This window comes from Balaenoptera physalus (genome assembly GCF_965194825.1).
Source record: "Balaenoptera physalus genome assembly, chromosome: 5".
NCBI classification, from domain to species: domain Eukaryota; kingdom Metazoa; phylum Chordata; class Mammalia; order Artiodactyla; family Balaenopteridae; genus Balaenoptera; species Balaenoptera physalus.
The window spans coordinates 4,467,961-4,486,860 of NC_138884.1; positions in this window are offsets into that span (position 1 = coordinate 4,467,961).

The following is an 18,900-nucleotide window of genomic DNA, read 5'->3' on the forward strand; positions in this document are numbered from 1 at the left end:
GGGGAGGTGGTTAGAGTGGCAGTATTTCGAGAAGTCTAATTTTTGTTTACTTTTCTTTCAAAACTGTACTTGTCTATCCATCGTTTTTAATTTTCATAGTATTGCAGAAGAAGTCTGTGGACTTTCTTAATGCTCTTACTGTTACTTAATCTCCCATAGTGCTTTGAAACTGTTATCTTCCAAAGTTTTTCTCATCAATAGTTTGACTATACTTTCCTATGGTGAGTTTTTGGGGTTTTTTTGTTTGTTTTTTGTTTTTGTTTCTTTATGTTTCTTCTGCTAGGGATTGATTGTAGTCCTTGGATTCATGGGTTTATAGTTTTCTTTTTTAATTAATATTCAACCTTTTGGCAATTGGTATTTCTACCTCCATTTTTTCCTATTCCTCCCATTTCCATTTCATTGTTCTTGCTGTTATCTTTTTTATTTCACTCATTCTCCTTATTTTGTGTTTTCTTTCCTCTCCCTTATTTAGCTTTTTAAGATGGAAACTTATCTCACTGATTTTTAGACTTTTCAAATTTTTCTAATGGAAGCATCTAAAGCTATCGGTTATTTCTAAGCATCACCTTCACAACATCCCACACAAATTGATATGTTACCCTACAAGTCACCTCTCTGATAGCTTCAGGGAAGTATGGCTATATAATTTATGTGGCTCTCCTCCTTGTTTTGGTGGGAGGGATACTCTTTCAAGATTTCTATATTTTAGATGGATGTGGACACTCTGTTATTTTTATTCTTTAAAATGAATTTAAGCTTGAATTATGACTGGATATACCGCTTCTATAGCAAATATACCATGTAGTTAAGAAAGAATAGGTTTTCTGCAGTTGTTGAGTGTAGGTACTAAATATAAATTTGGTCAACATACTTGATAGTGTTTTTCTGTGTCCTTTTCAATTATTTTTAGTTCTATAAAGTGCCAGGAGAAGGTAGAAAGAAAATCTCCAACTGTGTTTGTAGAAATGTCTCTTTCTGTCTTTAATCCTGTCTATGATTTTTCCCCTTGAAATTTGATACTCTGTTATTAGACACAAACACAATTAATTTTATTGCAAACCTGCTTCTGAGTGTATTCCAAAAGGAAATTAAAAAAGGATCTTGAAGAGTTATCTACACTTTTATGTTCATTGCAGCATTATTCACAATAGCTAGAAAACAACCTAAGTGCCCTCAACAGATGAATTTATAAATAAATTGTGGTGAAGATATATACAATGGAATATTACTCAGCCATGAGAATGAAGGAAATTCTACCAATTATGACAACATGGATGGACCTTAAGCACATTATGCTGTGTGAAATAAGTCAGACAGGGAAAGATAAATAATGTATGACATCACTTATATGTGAAAGCTACAAAAAGTTGAACTCACAGACAGAGAGTTGAATGGTAATTACCAGAGGTTTGAAAATGGGGGAAATGGGGAGATGTCAGTCAAAGGGTAAAAACTTCCCATTATAAGACAAGTAATTTCTAGAGATCTAATGCCCAGCATGGTGTCTATAGTTAACAATACTGTATTATATACTTGAAAGCTGTTAGGAGAGTAAAACTAAGTTGTGCCCACCACAAAAAAGAAATGATAATATGTAATGTGATGAAAGTGTTAGCTAATGCTGTGGTGGTACTCATTTTGCAATATATAAGTGTATTAAATCAACAGGTTGTACCCTTAACCTTACACAGTATGTAAGTGTATATATTTTATATTTCAATAAAGCTGGGGGAAAAAAGAAAAAATCTAATTTTATGTTTTATATTTTTCCAGCATATCACTGAAGTTTTCTACATGCCTTTCTACAGCTTATTAAGATATGTAGTTTTATAATATATTATAATGGTTATTATAACAACTACATATATAATTATGTATATAATTTTAGTTTTATTTAAATTTCTTTTACTTTTCCATTAGTCTAATTAAAAAAATAAAACTATCTCTTCTTGAATCCTTAGATAAACCTAATTTTTAGAAAAATACTATTTTGAGAACAAGACTTTTAAATCTATTTCTTGGACTTTGGGCTGGGAATATTTTACTGTACTGAGTTGTTTTTCTACTTCAACCTCCCCCAATATATATATTTCCTATTTAATAATAACCATTAATACATGTATTCAATGCTTTAAATTACCCTCTAAACACTGCTTTCATTATATACCACAACATTTGATAAGTTGAATTTTCACTTTGATTTAGTTGTAAATATATTAAAATTTCTCTTGAGACTTCTTTGATCTGAGCATTTTTTTATGTGTTGTTTAATGGCCAAATATTTGGCAATTTTCTAGCTAGTATTCTGTTGATTTCTACTTTAATTCCATTGTTATTGAAGGACACACTTTGTATGATTTCTATTCTTTCAATCTTCTTAAGGTGTATTTTATGGTCCATTAAGGTGTTTGTTTGTTTGTTTTTAGGTGAATGGTCTATGTGATCTTGAGAAAAATATATAGTCTGCTGTTTTTGGATGAAGTATTCCATAAATATCAATTAGATCAAGTTGATTGAAAGGTCAATTTACATCAGCTATATTCTTACTGATTTTCTGTCTGCTTTATCTATCAATTACTCATAGCGGATCTTAAAGCCTCTGAGTATAATAATAGATTTGTCTATTTCTCCTTGTAGTTCTATCAGTTTTTGACTCGCATATTTTGGTTTTCTGTTGGTTAAAGATTGTCATGTATTTTTGGAGAATTAACCACTTTTTGATTATGTAATACTCCTCTCTGTTAATATTCCTTGTACTGAAGTTGCTCTGTTTGAAATTAATATAGCTACTCCAGTTTTCTTTTGATTGATGCTTGCATGACATACCTTTCTTAATCTCTATACTTGTATGCCATCTGTGTCTTTATATTTAAATCTATTGCTTGTAGAAAAAATGTACTTAGGTATTGCTCTTTTAAAAAAAAATTATTCTTCCACTCTCTATCTTTTACGTATAAATTAATTATTGCTATAGTTGATTTAAAACTTACGATCTCTGTAAAGATTTTTTATTCACTGCACTTGCTCTCTTTTCTTCCCTCATTTTCTGTCTTTCCTGGTTTCAACTGTGCTTTTTTATGTTATTACGTTTTATTTTCTCTTTTAGTATGCCAATAATTCTTCTTTAAAAATATTTTTAGTGGTTGCCCTGCAGTTAACTATATTCATGTGTAATTAATCTAACTTTACCCACAAATAATATGATAAACTTCAAGAGTAGTGCATGTACCTTATAAGATAGTATTTCCAATGCCTCCCTCATACCCCTTATAACAATGTTGTCATTCATTTCATTTATACTTATGATATAATCACACAATATAATGCTACTGTCATTACTTTGAACAGGCACAATTTAGATAATTAAAAATTAAAAAAATAAAATATTTTATTTTACTTTATTTCTTCTCTGATATTTTATCAATCTGAGTTTCTGATCTACATCATTTTTGTTCTCACTGAAGACCTTCTTTCAATAATTTTTGCACAAAAAATATTTGAAAAGTAAAACTTGTGATTAATTCCCTCAGTTCTTTTTTGCCTAACAAACTCTATTTTTCCTTCATATTGAAATATAATTTTGCTGGATATAGAATTCCAGGTTGGTAGATTGTTTTCTTCCAAGACTTTAAATATTTTCCTCTGCTCTCTTCTTGCTTATATGCTTTGTAAAGGGAAGTCTGATAGAATTCTTGTCCTTGTTCCTCCATATCTAAGGGATTTTGTTCTTGTTGTTTTCAAGATCTTTGTATTTTTGTTCACAGTTTGAATATGATATGCATAGGTGTAAATCTTTTGGTATTTCCCCTACTTGGTAGTTCTCTGAGTTTCATCTGTGTTTGGTTTCTGGCATTAATTTTGGAAAAATCTCAGCCACTGTTACTTTAATATTTCTTCTGCTCATCTTTCTACTTATTCTTCTCCTTCTCCTTCTCCTTCTCCTCCTCTCCTCCCCTCCACTTCATTATTCTTCTTCCTTCCCCTCCCTCCTCCTCCTCCTTCTTTTGTGTATTTCTATTAGGTATATGCTATCTTTTGTAATTGTTCCACAGTTTTTCAATATTCTGTTCTATTCTTTTTTTTTAACATCTTTACTGAAGTATAATTGCTTTACAATAGTGTGTTAGTTTCTGCTTTATAACAAAGTGAATCAGTTATACTTATACATATGTTCCCATATCTCTTCGCTCTTGTGTCTCCCTCCCTCCCACCCTCCCTATCTCACCCCTCTAGGTGGTCACAAACCACCGAGCTGATCTCCCTGTGTTATGCGGCTGCTTCCAACTATCTATTTTACATTTGGTATTGTATACATGTCCATGCCACTCTCTCACTTTGTCACAGCTTACCCTTCCCCCTCCCCATATCCTCAAGTCCATTCTCTAGTAGGTCTGTATCTTTATTCCCGTCTTACCCCTAGGTTCTTCATGACCTTTTTTTTTTCTTCCTTAGATTCCATATATATGTGTTAGCATACTGTATTTGTTTTTCTCTTTCTGACTTACTTCACTCTGTATGACAGACTCTAGGTCCATCCGCCTCACTACAAATAACTCAATTTCGTTTCTTTTTATGGCTGAGTAATATTCCATTGTATATATGTGCCACATCTTCTTTATCCATTCATCTGATGATGGACACTTAGGTTGCTTCCATGTCCTGGCTATTGTAAATAGAGCTGCAATGAACATTTTGGTACATGACTCTTTTTGAATTATGGTTTTCTCAGGGTATATGCCCACTAGTGGGATTGCAGGGTCATATGGTAGTTCTATTTGTAGTTTTTTAAGGAACCTCCATACTGTTCTTCATAGTGGCTGTATCAATTTACATTCCCACCAACAGTGCAAGAGTGTTCCCTTTTCTCAACACCCTCTCCAGCATTTATTGTTTCTAGATTTTTTGATGATGGCCATTCTGACCAGTGTGAGATGATATCTCATTGTAGTTTTGCTTTGCATTTCTCTAATGATTAATGATGTTGAGCATTCTTTCATGTGTTTGTTGGCAATCTGTATATCTTCTTTGGAGAAATGTCTACAGCCATACCACCCTGAACGTGCCTTATCTGGTCTGTTCTATTCTTTTATTTACATTTTTTTCCCATTTCAGTTTGAATAGTTTCTGTTGACATTTCTTCAGACTCACAGATTCTTTCCTCAGCTGTGTTCAGTCTATTGATGGGCACATCAAAGCCATTCTTTATTTCTGTTACAGTTTTTTTTTTTTTTTTTTTAATTTCTAGCATTTCCTTTTGATTATTTCTTGGGATTCCTATCTCTGCCTACATTGCCCATTTCTTCTTGCATGCTGTCCACTCTTACCATTACTGCATTTAATACATTTATCTTAGTCATTTTAAATTCCTTGTCTGATAATTCCAGAATCTGTGCCATATCTGAATCTGGCTCTGATGCTTTCTTTGTCTCTTCAGACTGTGTATTTTGTTGTTTTAGTAAGACTTGTAATTTTCTGTTGAAATCTGGGATATGATGTATCTGGTAATAGAAACTGAGTTAAAAAGCTTTTAAGGTGGGGTGTTCTGTTAATCTGGTTAGAAGTTGGGCTGTGTTTAATATTTGCTGTAGCTGTAGCTGTCAGAGGTTTCTATTTCCTCTTCTTTTCTCTCCTCTGTTGTCATTGGGTTTACCTAAAAACTCCTTCTTTAAAAATAGAGAATGCATTTTGTAGCTCTTTCAGCCATAATTTATTGCTATTATAATGGAGCTCTGTTGAAATGATAAAGTTTAGTCAGGAAGGGAAGCATTCTATATATAATTATATGATAAATTTTAGTGTTTTATTGGGTTTGCACCCTGGGCTGTGATCTCCACAAGTAATTTCCAGCTTTTTCTCTCCCCCTTAAGTGAGAAAAAATGGCCAGAGAGGTTGGAATTAAGTAAGCCTACTGTAATGTCTGCTCTTGTTGAGCAGCTCTTTGTTCTGGAGCCTACTTTGGATGCATTCCAGAATAGTTACTTTTCCTGAGAGTTTTCTTGGTTCTTCACCTTAAGGAATTGGTGGGGTTCCTGGAGGTAAGCCCATGAAATGTGTGTGGGGCATTCCTAAGACAAAGGGCCCCAGAAATTTTTCATTCTCATAGTAGTCCATGTTCTACCTCCAGCAATTAGTCACAATTACCCTCTAAGTGTTCCTGCTGGTTTTGGCTGCTAGAAGCTTCTACTCTAGGTAAACTGATCTCAGATATGATTCTCTATATTTACCTGTATCTCCAGATTTTGGGGATATTGGTTTGCTCTGTGATTTAAATTTTCTGATAGCTCTAAGAAGTGTCATTGAGTTTCACTTTTTCACTTTATTTCTTTTTTCTTGTTTTAAGGACAAGAGTGACAGCTTCAAAGCTCTTTACATGTCTGAGCTAAAATTGGAAGTCATAAAATCCATTATTTTTTTTCTTTCCTTTTTATCAACTCATGACCTGGCTGTGGTTTAAATCCTATTCTTGATCTCCAATGTTCAAACTTATGGTCATATATTACATCACTAACAGAGCAGATTTAATTTGAGAGCTTATGGCTATATCTAACTATTTAGATATCTGGCTATCTAAATGTTCATAGGCAGCCATATGAATGCCCATATTTAGCTAATCTAGATTCTTTCTTACTCTCAAATCAGAAGCTCAAAAAAGATGAAAGAGTAATGCATTTTGTCATCAATGTAGCTAACCTAAAGCCTATGTCACTATTTATCAATTTAGAGACTCTCACAACCATTCAAAGTATTTACACTGCAAAAACAGCTTGAGAACTTGTAAGGTAAATCCCTCTACCTTGACCAAGGAATAAACCTCAATATTTACTTCTTATGTTCAAGGCTATTTGTTTCTTCTTTGCTGATTGCATCATCATCTTTTGTAATTATTTTTGACTTGCATTTATTTACAATGTTTGTACTGTCTGTGGACTGTTTATGATGAAAAGAAGCAGAATAATTTGTTCATTGTTCCCATTTTACTGTACCTAATATAGCAGAAGCATAAGTATGTCAAATATTCATGTCCCTAAAGATACTGAATTTATTGAGAATGCTGCTTTTATGGATTAAAGTTACTTTGATTCAGAAGTTTTAAATGTATCATATAAGAAGTAACATATTGGGAAGTCTTCTATACATGTAGAAAAGTCTCTGAGTTAATTAAATATTAATAATATTTTAGCAAAAGGAAATAACTTCTGTCAAAAATAAATAAGTATGGATATATCTTTTGGCAAGGGGTTTGAAAAATTAGAATCACATTATCTACAGAAATAAATTCTTTTGGTTCCCCATTATTGTGTAATACATCTTTGTCATAAGATAATACTACAGCATATTGTCTACAAATGAAGCCTCACAGTTTCAGAAATATAAAAATATTAATACAAATAAAAATACAGAATTTCTTGTGATGAAGTTCCAAACATTTAGAAAGTTTTAAAGTTAGCATATTCCTTTAGATATATGTTTAGAGGTTCCTTAATATTATTTTAAAAATTAGTTTTAAAATATTCATACACAGTAAGTTAATATGTAGAAGAAATCATCAAAGTTTTTCCATTAATTTTATCTTATTTAGGTTGAAATTATTGTATTTTTGCATGTTAACTAATTACACCTATTTGTAATTTTAGGGCTGTTTTATCCCTTTTGATGATAAGAATAAGAAGAACAATTAATATGCTAGGTATGTATTAAATATTGATATGCTTTGTATGTATTAAATCATTGACGCTGTCTGCAACTTTTGGAAATTGCCTTTATTAACCAATTTTACAGATGAGACTATTTTAACTTTAGTCCTCTAAAGTTATTTAACTTGCTAAAAAATCTCGTATCCATTAATTAGGCTGTATTAGGATCTCTACTGACACCAGTTTACTGGAGGTCAAGTCAAGTACTGTTACATTCAGTTTCTAAATATCATGAAATTGACACTTTTTAATTATCTTAAATATCAATATCTTTCTTATGTTAAAATAAAATACATCAGTGAGTTTGTTATTTTTAAGAGATATATTGTATATAATTTATAATCACTCAGAATATATTTCCAGTAGTAGAAATCAAATGAAATATTCAGATACTAAATAACATTATTTTTCTTAAAACACTGAATTTCTACAATTCTCACATTAGAGCTGCTTTTATTTCTTTCTTTCCTTAATTCCTCATTTAAAAAAATACAATAAAATGTATACAATATATACAATATAATACAAAATCTGGGATTTTTGATGTAGTAGTATTCCAATTTTGTATTCTACACCTATTACTCTACAGCTGGACAATTTGTCTATGTTGTTAGCATTATCTATTGTTCATCTTTTTTTTGCCCCATCCTTGTACTGAGGCTATCATTTATTTTTACACTGTTGTCCTAAGGATTAAATAAGGCAGTTAGTGAACGCTTATTCTCTCTGTTTCTTTTATAAGATAAGGGAATTCAAAACACCTAGAGTGTGTTTTTCTTCTTTTTTTCTTCCTTGTTTTGTGTCTGTTTTAGTAAAAATAATTTGATTGAGATACTAAGTACTATGTAGTCCATCATGCTTTTTCTTTTTACTTCACAGAAAAACTGCAGAAAAATTGATAACCTGAATTAATTTTATAACAATTTAACAGTATTTATTTTTGTAAAAACACAAATTCTCTCATTATGGTTGGACTTAGTATGTCGTATGACACACATATCATGAAAACAGGTCATTCTATATATAATATTATAGACAATATTTCAATTTGTTTCCATTTAAATAAAACACACACAACTTTGGAGTGTGTGTGTGCATGTATGTGTATGTGAACTATGTGTTCAAAATAACTCATCAGATGAAATTTTGAATCATTTTGTTGTGCTACATGTAGAATAATGAGGTATATAAGGGCAATTATGGTTCAAATAATACAGCATAAATGAATAAATTGAGCTCTATAGACAAGACCCGAGAGAATAGTACTCTTGTAACAACCGTTTAAGCAAGGTCTAATAAGCTTTCCTACTATAGGCCAAGTGACTGAGATCACACAAAAGGTAAAATGACAATTAATTATACTGCCAGGGATGTTTCATTATCCTCAAGGAATGGAATTTATAATGACTGCAAAACCCAAAGCTCTGCATGTTCTTCTTTATCATTAATACGAATGAGACATGGTGAACAGCAAATTTATCTTAGAAATACTGGGTCACTTAAATTATTTCCTAAATATAATGCAGGTAAATGTTTGATAGTTTTGATTTAACAAGTTGTGAGATTTGGTGGTTATTAACTATTATAATTTGTTTTCTACTTAATTTTCTATTATTGATTGCTCTATTCATCATATAGCATTTTGGAAACATGACTCTAACTACCTACTGTAATCATTAAGTGCATTTGAGCCACAATTTTACTCCTTACATGTATTTCTAGTCTCTAAAAAATTACCTTATTTGAGAATACATATATTTTTAACAAAGCAAATGCCACTGAAAAATATATTCTATTTATAGTTGAAATTCCCCTAGTATAATCTCTCTTTCTCTCTCACTCTTTTACTCTCTATCTTTATTTTTTCTTTCTAATCTCAATCTCTTTCTTAAAGATGAGTATCTATTCTATAATGGTATTTCTTAAATATTAAAAATATGTAACCAACTTTAATGATCTCCACATGTTTCTAATGGAAACTGACTTTAAGACAATAATCAACATGGTTTTTCAACTTTATTCAAGACACTTTTGTAAAGTTAGGTTAAATTGTTTGAAGTTCAATCAAAACAAATCACCAATTTTTGTTTTATTTGTCGTATGTTTAATGTAATGCTTATTTTTTGTCTTAAATCCTAAATATCTGCCTTTATGTTCAGATGTAAATAGAGATTTAGAGTGAAATTCTCTGATTTATGTAACAATCATGTATTACTTTATTTTTTAATTTATATTTTATTTATTATACTTTTATAGTTTATTTACATTATTATACTTTATATTAGTTTCTCATTTCTCTGAATAGATATTTCATAAGCTTTTCAGACATTATCCTTGAGGTTCCTATTTTTTAAAAATTTTTATTGGAGTATAGTTGATTTATAATGTTGTGTTAGTTTCTGCTGTACAGCAAAGTGAATCAGTTATATATGTGCCTATATCCACTCTTTTTCCACTCTTTTTTAGATTCTTTTCCCATATAGGTTATTATAGAGTATTGAGTAGAGTTCCCTGTGCTATACAGTAGGTTCTTATTAGTTATCTATTTTATATATAGTAGTGTTTATATGTCATTTCCAATCTCCCAGTTTATCCCCCGCTTCCCCCTCCCTCCAGTAACCATAAGTTTGTTTTCTACATCTATGACTCTACTTCTGTTTTGTAAATAGGTTCATTTGTACCATTTTTTAGATTCCACATATATGTGCTATCATATGATATTTGTCTTTCCTGTTTAATATGTGTTTTGATGCCAGTTGCTTTCATATACTAGGGCTGTGTCTATGAACAGACACACAGGTGAGAGCAGACATTGTTACATTGCAGAAAGTTACTGAGTGTACCAGCACAATATCAGATGACTGTCTCTGAAATTGTTTCTGTAGATCTTAGCCAGTCTTTAAAGAGAATAGAACAGAAATACTATCAAATATCATGGATACAGTAAAAAAAGAACTATTTCATGGCAATGATTGGGTCCTTTAAAGCAACGTGATCATAGATGATTTCATACAGCTCTTGCTATGCTAAAAAATGCTTAGCTTATGCTTAGATTAATGCCCACCATGGAAACACAAAAGTCATCAACTTTAGATAGTAATATACACTTAACTTTTAATGAAGAATCTTCTCTAGTTGTTCAGCGTACTGTCTTATGGGACATTGATCACCATGAGTATAAAACCTCATTCCACAAAGAAATAGTGCAAGACCAGTTAAATAAAAGTAGACATGAATTTTTTTTTCTTATTGCTTAAACTAGTTTTTTTTTTTTTTTAATTTATCGTTTTTTATAGTCCAGGCGAACTGATGAATAGCCTTTGATAATACCTATCAAGTATCGATTCCTCAATTTATAAACTCAAAGGAGGTGACATTCAAGCACATAGAGCTATTTAGGGTAAATCAGGATTACATATCTTGTCTTAAATTCTCAGAGGAGAGATCTCTCACTGTTCCACATTTAGTGGAAGAAAAGATCAATAAGGAGTTAACCATTATTCGAATAATGATCATGGTAAAGCAACTCTGATGGGCAAGCAATTTCCACATGGAAATGACAGTAAGATACTCAAATATACTGTCAGAGACGGTAACAGCCTTTGAGAAGAGAGGAAAATCAATACATTTAACTCATTTGCAAGCAGTGGGGGGTCACTAAGGTTAATAAAAAAAAAACACAACAGAACAATACAGGCACTTGTCATTAGAAATAGGCTGGTTCTCTCTAACTATAGGCTTTGCCAAAAATTTAGACTGTAATTCAGAGTTGCTAACAATGCCAGACCTTGAAAACACAGTTTAGACAATGAATTGAATTCTTCCTGTGCACCTGACAGAGTCTTTATGGGTGACTTGAAAAACATTCAACAACGAACACAAGTAGGTGCTAAAAATACTTGGTTAATTCAACAGAAAGCTTAAAAAAAAACTCTAGTTGGACTTATTACAACAAAAGATGGTGACATTTTATCAAACTGTTACTTTTACTGTAAACACACATACATACGTATTTGGTGGCAGTTTTGGAAAAAGGAGATATCAAAAAGCAAAACTTAAAGTAACAGTATACTGGAAAGAGCATTGGGTAAAGTATCAGGAAACTGAATTTTGCCAGTAATTAACTTGTTTCTTATTTCATTTTAATTTCCTTAACCACAAACAGTGGTTTTACCATGATCTCTCAGTGCTCTTCCAGCAATTAATTACATAATTTCTGGAATTTTAAAAATATTTATGAAATAGTCACATCATAACAAATACCACAGGTATAAGAAGAATTGATGTGGATATACTATACGATATCACTTATATGTGGAATCTAAAAAATACAAAAAAACCGAGTGAATAAAACAAAAAAGAAGTAGATTCAGAGATATAGAGTACAAACTAGTGGTTACCAGTAAAGAAAGGGGAGGGGGCAGGGGAAATATAGGGGAAGAGAGAAAAAAGGGTTATTATGAGATCATATGAAATCATGTTTGTAAATTTTGAAAATCATAAAGCACTACAGAATTTAAAGAATCTTTCATTCAATAAAAAATATGCTCCAATAAAAGAAGAATTGATGTGGATAAATAAAAGATAAGAATACAATTAATAATTTGTATTAATATCTAATAGAATTGAAAACATCTTTGAGGATAGTTTACTGACTGTCACAGGACAGTTAATTAACAAAATCAAGTCAATACAATAAATATTTACTGAGTAGCTTCAAGATTTTTAAAGACATAAACAGACCCTATTTTGAGCATACTCTAAGTGGTTGAAGACATATCCATCAATTGTAAAAAGAAAATGTCACATGTGAAAGAAAATGCAATATGTAAATATGTGTAATTATCTCAGACCCCATATCAAGTAATATCCTCAGATAACTTTTCTGAAAAACATAGAAGCTAAAGAGATATAATGGAAATGTATCTAGTCTATGATGTTAAAAGAAGTAGAACTATAAGATTTAGGAAAATATTTGCAAAAGTTAAACAAATCCTTCATCACGAGGGCAACAGACATTTCCTCACCTCCTTTCATCCTTAAGTGAAAAACTATGTCTTGGAAATAGGGAATTGTCTACGGTGGAAAGATCCTAGGGAAATACCAAGGATTTGCTTGGGTTTCTGGACAAGAAGAAAATATCAATAGGCAGACTTTGGGTAAGTTTTAGCTTTTACCTCTGATGTTAACATCAGAGATAGACTCATTCATTCATTTCAATATCCAAGTCTTTTCTTTTGCTATAGAAACCTGAGCAATTATAAATACAATAATAGAAATTACTGGTTTTTCTTCCCTGAGGAGGTTTGTGGAATGGATAATTTTATTATCTGGAAGTTGTTGCTGGTCGTTTGCAAGCTTGCTTTACAAATGGATACACTTGATACCACGGGGATGTTATGGGTATTGATCCTGGTAGTTTTAAAATCTGGGGTATGACAGAGATTCACAGCGTCTGAACCAACGGGTAAGAGCAGAGCAGACTTTCATGTATTAAGGCTGACTTCCCTGTTATTGCCTTGTTCTTTGTGAATAGACATCATAAAGCAGACATATGTGTGTGTTTATGTGTGTGTGTGTGTTTGTGTGTGTGTGCGTGTGTGCGTGTGTGTGTATGCAGGAGCATTCTGGAGGAGGGAGGGGATGCAGAGTAAGGGACTCCAATAAGGAAAGTGGAGGAATATAATCCAGAAATAAACTAAAATTAGCTAAAATGGCAATGTCAGGTTAATTATCATTTGTAAGATTACAAAATAGTATTAATGTACAAGATTACTACAAGTGAAACATTATATCTATTTAATTCCACCGTTGGAAATGTCTTCGAATGTTTATAATTCCAACTTTGACATTATTTGTGTAATTCTGTACTAAATTTCTTCATATTCAAGTAGTGATACAAGCCCAAATCATTCATCCTCTCTAAACTCTTACCATTTTTTATAACATTTAAAGAAACCGGCCCTAGTAGAACATCCATGTCACTTGATAACTTTTTCACAAAGAAAATGCAAATATTAATTCCCAGATATTTTTTGCTGTGCTTTGTTTGTATTTATTTCTTGCAAAATACAAAGGCAGACAACTTATAAAATGTTAAAGTATGGGATTTTGAAGCTTGAATCCAAAGAAAATATATGGATTAATGTTTTGAGGGACATGCAAAAAGAATATTAGAAATGAAAAGAAGTTTGGCAGATGGAGCTGTAATGAGTCACTGAGGTTGGAAACCATGAAAGTGTAACAGCAGTTATTGGTACAGTTTTTTGTGTCTCTCCGGAAGCCCTTAACCATTTAGAAGGGAAAGGAGAAAGCAGATGGTGGCGTTTAACTTGGTTCACAATCAATAATGCAGGAAAGACAAAGAGACAAAAGGAATAAAAAAGATGGACGCTGTTATTCTGGCAAAGCTGAAACCAAGATTTTCTCCAACTATGTTCCTTCCAAGAAGAAACATTTACTACATAAATCTATTTCTGCCCTGATTGATGGCAAACCCAAATATGATACCACATTCGTTTAACAACATTTGGCCCAAAATGACTTTTCGAAAAGCTATGGATTTTCTTGTGTCTCTAAATTTTGTGAATGTGGGACCACTTCTGTGATGGTCTTGCAGATTTTGTTAACTTTTTGAACTTTTTTTAAAAAAGAAAACATAGAAGACTTACTATTGAACTAATTCATCTTTCACTTTCTTGATGACAACATATTCGTTCCAGAAAAACAGCCCAGATTGTAGGTGTGGAAGCAATTTCATTTCCCCAGGGAGACCTATGTGAAGTGCTAGGGCTGAGACCAAGCTGAATTGGAACCTAGAGAATAAGGATTAATCCTGGGCTTCAATTTTTTGGAGGCTTTACTTCAAAATGGACACATTTTGATTTTGGCTTTCATTCCTTTGGGTTCCAAATAAAACATTAAAAATACCTTCAACTTAATAAAATGAATTTTTATTTCATTGAATTCTAAGTTACAAAATATTCTTTAATTATTGTCTGTGAGCTTTAGTAAGTTAAAATTCATATTCTAATTTTATATTTGAGAGTTGTCTTATATTGTGAGCTTTTTTTTTTTTAATCTTTATGAATCTACCTTGACTCTTTAAGGGAATGCTGGTTTTTGCTCATGTGCTTTTTAACATTTCAACATGAGCAATTTTAACTGAGGAGTTAACATATGGATTCTATGCAGCCCTGGAAGACAACTCATTTCCGAAGAGTGCTTTTGCATTGGCTTTCCTGGGTGCTCAGGGAATATCAGTATTCAAGGACTGATTTTCATGATCATTACTCAACTTGGGCATCCTTTACCAATAAGTAAGACATAAAACCATGTGTGTTATGGCCCATGGTTACAAATTATTCATAGCCCATGATTACAAATTATCTAGAGAGACATTTTTTCAACCTAGAGACCAGGTAGTGAGGAAAGTCTCCATCATCTTTCTTTGCTTGTAGGTAGGTCTTTGTTTTGTCTGGTTCACTCTTTTACTAATTATGGAGCTCTTTGAGGATTCCTTTTTGCATGAGGATCTATATTCAGCTTGTTCTTCCCATGCACTCAGGTCTCACATACTTTCCCATGTAGATACGAGAGTAGTCCTTTGTCCCATCCAGCGCATATGCTCTCTAGGTTTATGTTCTTCTGTATTTCTGGCACCAAGGGTTTAATCTAATTTCATGGTATTTGAACCCATGCATTTAAAGAAATGTTAAAATTGTATGTGGCGGAGGTCTGGGCAAGACGGCGGAAGAGTAAGACGCGGAGATCACCTTCCTTCCCACAGATACATTAGAAATACATCTACACGTGGAACAACTCCTACAGAACACCCACTGAACGCTGGCAGAAGACGTCAGACCTCCAAAAAGGCAAGAAACTCCCCATGTACCTGGGGAGGGCCAAAGAAAAAAGAAACAACAGAGACAAAAGAATAGGGACGGGACCTGCACCAGGGGGAGGGAGCTGTGAAGGAGGAAAGGTTTCCATGCACTAGAAGCCCCTTCGTGGGCGGAGACTGCAGGTGGCAGAGGGGGGAAGCTTCAGAGCCACGGAGGAGAGCGCAGCCACAGGGGTGCGGAGGGCAAAGCGGAGGGACTCCCGCACGGAGGCTCGGCGCCGAGCAGCACTCACCAGCCCGAGAGGCTTGTCTGCTCCCCCGCCGGGGCGGGCGGGGCTGGGAGCTGAGGCTCGGGCTTCAGTCGGATCGCAGGAAGAGGACTGGGGTTGGCGGCGAGAACACAGCCTGAAGGGGCTAGTGCGCCACAGCTGGCAGAGAGGGAGTCCGGGAAAAGGTCTGCAGATGCCGAACAGGCAAGAGACTTTTTCTTACCTCTTTGTTGCCTGGTGCGCGAGGGGAGGGGATTCAGAGCGCCGCCCAAACGAGCTCCAGAGACGGGTGCAAGCCGCGGCGATCAGCACAGACCCCAGAGACGGGCATGAGATGCTAAGGTTGCTGCTGCCGCCACCAAGAAGCCTGTGTGCGAGCCCAGGTCACTCTCCACACCGCCCCTCCCGGGAGCCTGTGCAGCCCGCCACTGCCAGGCTCCCGTGATCCAGGGACAACTTCCCCGGGAGAACTCACGGCACGCCTCACGCTGCTGCAAAGTCACGACGCCTCTGACGCTGCAGGCTCGCCCCGCCTCCTCCGTACCCCTCCCTCCCCCCCCCCAAGGCCTGAGTGAGCCAGAGCCCCCGAAGCAGCTGCTCCTTTAACCCCGTCCTGTCATAGCAAAGAACAGACGCCCTCAGGCGACCTACATGCAGAGGCGGGTCCAAATCCAAAGCTGAACCGCAGGAGCTGTACGAACAAAGAAGAGAATGGGAAATCTCTCCCAGCAGCCTCAGGAGCAGCGGATTAAATCTCCACAAACAACTGGATGTACCTGCATCTGTGGAATACCTGAACAGACAACGAATCATCCCAAATTCAGGAGGTGGACTTTGGGAGCAGGATATATTAATTTGTCCCCTTTTCCTTTTTTTGTGAGTGTATATGTGTATGCTTCTGGGTGAGATTTTGTCTGTATAGCTTTGGTTTAACCATCTGTCCTAGGGTTCGGTCCGTCCATGTTTTTTTTTTTTTTTTTACTTAAAAAATTTTTTTTCTTAATAAATGTTTTCTTAATAATTTTTTCCTTATTTTCTATTTGTAAAAATTAAAAAAAAATTTTTCTTAATAAGTTTTTTCATATTTTTTATTTTAAAAAAATAAAAAAATTTTCTTAATAAACTTTTTTCTTAATTTTTTTCTTATTTTTATTATAAAAAAATAATAAATTTATTTTAAAAAATTTAAAAAAAATTTTCTTAATAAATTTTTCCTTAATAATTTTTTTTCTTACTTTATATTATAATAGCGTTATTTTATTTTATTTTATCCCCTTTCTTTCTTTCTTTCTTTCTTTCTTTCTTTCTTTCTTTCTTTCTATTTTTTCTCCCTTTTATTCTGAGCCGTATGGATGAAAGGCTCTTGGTGCTCCAGCCAGACATCAGGGCTGTGCCTCTGAGGTGGGAGAGCCAACTTCAGGACACTGGTCCACAAGAGACCTCCCAGCTCCACGTAATACCAAATGGCGAAAATCTCTCAGAGCTCTCCATCTCAACATCAAGACCCAGCTTCACTCAATGACCAGCAAGCTACAGTGCTGGACACCCTATGCCAAACAACTAGCAAGACAGGAACACAGCCCCATCCATTAGCAGAGAGGCTGCCTAAAATCATAATAAGGCCACAGACACCCAAAAACACACCAAAAGACGTGGCCTTGCCCACCAGAAAGACAAGATCCAGCCTCATCCACCAGAACACAGACACTAGTCCCCTCCACCAGGAAGCCTACACAACCCACTGAACCAACCTTAGCCACTGGGGACAGATACCAAAAACAATGGGAACTATGAACCTGCAGCCTGTGAAAAGGAGACCCCAAACACAGTAAGATAAGCAAAATGAGAAGACAGAAAAACACACAGCAGATGAAGGAGCAGGGTCAAAACACACCACACCTAACAAATGAAGAGGAAATAGGCAGTCTACCTGAAAAAGAATTCAGAATAATGATAGTAAAGATGATCCAAAATCTTGGAAATAGAATAGACAAAATGCAAGAAACATTTAACAAGGACGTAGAAGAACTAAAGAGGAACCAAGCAAAGATGAAAAACACAATAAATGAAATTAAAAATACTCTAGATGGGATCAATAGCAGAATAACTGAGGCAGAAGAATGAATAAGTGACCTGGAAGATAAAATGGTGGAAATAACTACTGCAGAGCAGGTTAAAGAAAAAAGAATGAAAAGAACTGAGGACAGTCTCAGAGACCTCTGGGACAACATTAAACACGCCAACATTCGAATAATAAGGGTCCCAGAAGAAGAAAAGAAAAAGAAAGGGACTGAGAAAATATTTGAAGAGATTATAGTTGAAAACTTCCCCAATATGGGAAAAGAAATAGTTAATCAAATCCTGGAAGCAGAGAGAGTCCCATACAGGATAAATCCAAGGAGAAACACGCCAAGACACATATTAATCAAACTATCAAAAATTAAATATAAAGAAAACATATTAAAAGCAGCAAGGGAAAAACAAACACAAATAACACACAAGGGAATCCCCATCAGGTTAACAGCTGAACTTTCAGCAGAAACTCTGCAAGCCAGAAGGGAGTGGCAGTATATACTTAAAGTGATGAAGGAGAAAAACCTACATCCAAGATTACTCTACCCAGCAAGGATCTCATTCAGATTTGATGGAGAAATTAAAACCTTTACAGACAAGCAAAAGCTGAGAGAGTTCAGCACCACCAAACCAGCTTTACAACAAATGCTAAAGGAACTTCTCTAGGCAAGAAACCCAAGAGAAGGAAAACGCCTACAATAACAAACCCAAAATATTTAAGAAAATGGGAAAAGGAATATACATATTGATAATTACCTTAAATGTAAATGGATTAAATGCTCCCACCAAAAGACACAGACTGGCTGAATGGATAAAAAAACAAGACCCATATATATGCTGTCTACAAGAGACCCACTTCAGACCTAGAGACACATACAGACTGAAAGTGAGGGGATGGAAAAAGATATTCCATGCAAATGGAAATCAAAAGAAAGCTGGAGTAGCAATTCTTATATCAGACAAAATAGACTTTAAAATAAAGACTATTACAAGAGACAAAGAAGGACACTATATAATG